We start from the raw sequence: 2,762 nt of genomic DNA, 5'->3' as shown, positions 1-2,762 counted from the left end.
AACCATCTAACATTGTGTTTTGTTTTGATTTTCATATATTTTGTGTGATGCATTGTTAATAGCTATGTTTTGAGAAAAGTCAAAAATAAAATAAAAAATGCATGTAGCTTTGCATATTCATTTTTGTGTTTAGGATTGAGTCTAGAAGCATTTAGTATGCATTTGCATTTTTGGAATGATGATGAAGCTACCTTGTTAGAAGTAGAATCTTAGGATTGAACCCACAGCCCTCATTTATAGTTCATTGGTGCTTGTTTAATTTTTGGGAAAAAATGAAGAGTCTAAGCTTAAAGCATTGTGTCACNAAAAAAAAAAAAAAATGCATGTAGCTTTGCATATTCATTTTTGTGTTTAGGATTGAGTCTAGAAGCATTTAGTATGCATTTGCATTTTTGGAATGATGATGAAGCTACCTTGTTAGAAGTAGAATCTTAGGATTGAACCCACAGCCCTCATTTATAGTTCATTGGTGCTTGTTTAATTTTTGGGAAAAAATGAAGAGTCTAAGCTTAAAGCATTGTGTCACTTGAAAGCATTTTCTTCTAGTGTAAAGCTTGCATGATCATTGCTGCATCTCTATATTATTTGGACTTTAATTTGATCTTTAAATTATCTTGCTTATGGACTATGAATGCTAGCTCATGGAACTTTCATTTGGGTTAACAATCTCTATTTGCCACTCTATTTTGTTTAACCCAATTTCTTGCCATACCTTTGAACTCCAAACTTTTCTTTCAAGCCCTGTGTTGATTTGTTGAGTGAGGCCTCTTTGTTGATAATGCTATAGGTTGTGAAATCTTGAGAGTATTGAGAATGACAAAGAACTGGCTCTTGTTTTAGCTAGGTTTGGAATCTTTAGAACTAGCTAATAGGACTGGTTTTGAAAGAAATAGGTGGTTAGTGTTTTAATTTGGGTAAAGGTTTGGAAACAAGAGAGATTAAGGGGGGGGGAAAAGAAAGAATTACTTGGTCAAAATAAAAGAAAAGATTTATCACTAAGGTTAAGTTTGGTTAAANGGGGGGGGGGGGGGGAAGAAAGAATTACTTGGTCAAAAGAAAAGAAAAGATTTATCTCTAAGGTTAAGTTTGGTTAAAAACTCTAAGTCTCTTAAGAAGAAATAGAGAAAGAAAAATCTAGCTGATGTCTCCTAGAAAAGTTTTAAAAAAAAAAGAGAAGAGAGAGAATGCTAAAGCATAGTTTAATGAGAATGAGAGTTCATCAAAAAGAAGTTCAAATAAGTAAAAAAAAAAAAGAGCTTATGTTTAAAGTGAAGCCTTAGAGATATTCAAAAGTTTAACATCATAAGTAAAGAAGAGAAGGGGTTTAAGTTTATTGAAGTGAAGTTTTTGGTTTAGAATAAAGAAAAGATGGATGAGAAAAGGGTAGATAATCTTCTAGGTGGGTAGAACATCAAGAGCTAAGCTTTGTATGCCCAAATTATTCTCAATCTTAGATTGGTTTTACAATTGTCTAGTGTTCCTTCTTTATTTGAGAGTAAGCCACCCAAAAACACATTTACAAACCCACTTTAAAAATCCTTTCTTCCTAAACCAATTGAGCTTAATTTGTTTTCCATTTGTAAGATCACACCAAACACTTTAATGAATGTGAAAGAGATGTTCAATGGGATTGCAAGTCTTCACCAATAGATAGAAAGTGAACTAGAGTGGTGCATTGTGTTAAGCAATAGAAAAAATATTTGTAAGCACTTTGATTGATCTTAGCACCATTGCATTACATTTAAGGACTGTGGTTTGAATCCTTTGTTGATACTTTTTGGTTTTGAATATTTTTTTTCAAACCTCTCTCTCTCACTTTTTGTTTGGTTCTTGCTTGAGGACTAGCAAGAGATAAGTTTGGGGGAGTTGATATCTTGTGTTTTTGTTGGGTTTTAAGCCTTGTTTTTGCATAGTTTTGTTGCATAATCTTGTCATTCTAAGTTGTTTTAGGAGCATATGCATCTAGTGTGTTATCTCTCAGGATCTTGGAGTAATCCCATCACATTTGGAACATTCGGACTTGTTTTGGTGCAAAGAAGCAAAGAAGAGTGAAGTGGAGAAATGGCACAAGATCAGGGAGCATCATCGGCCTAGCCCATCGGTCAAAGCCTCCCCGTTTAACCCCATCAGCCACCTCCCATCGGCCAAACCCTGCCCGATGCCACTCCTCGACGTCAAGATCAGGAGCCACACGCGACCACCTCTAGCGGCCAAACCTTGCCCGCTTGAAGCCATCGGCCACCTCCTGCGGCCAAACCTTGCCCGCGTGAAGCCATCGACCACCCTCAATCTGTCAAAGCCTGGCCGATTGAACCCACTTAGGCGACGATCAGGAGCCACACGCGGCAAATCCAATCGGCCAAGTGGTGGCCGATGGAGCCACGCGACCTCACCAATCGACCAAGACCACCCCGTAGCCCCCTAAGTCCACACTTGTTTTAGTTTTGACCCGGGTTCGGCCCGATTTGTTTTGGGTTGACCCGGGTTCCCTTCTATTTTCCTATAAATACTCTAACCCTATTAAGGGGAGAATTGTCTTTGGTTTACCTTTTGTTTAGCAGCTTTTTAGGGTTCTTAAACTTGTTTACTCTTGGTTTGTTGAATGATTGAGTAATTTTAAGTTCTTAATAGCAATTTCTTCTTCAAATCTCTTAATCTATAATCTCTTATTATGATTTCACAAAGATCAAACTCTTTCCTTTGTGTGATCATGATGATGAGTGAGTAGATCATTAGAACTTTGGGCTAGGTATATTAGGGAG

The sequence above is a fragment of the Camelina sativa genome, chromosome 8, assembly GCF_000633955.1.
Source record: "Camelina sativa cultivar DH55 chromosome 8, Cs, whole genome shotgun sequence".
NCBI classification, from domain to species: Eukaryota; Viridiplantae; Streptophyta; class Magnoliopsida; order Brassicales; family Brassicaceae; genus Camelina; species Camelina sativa.
Note: the sequence above shows the minus strand (reverse complement) of the source record.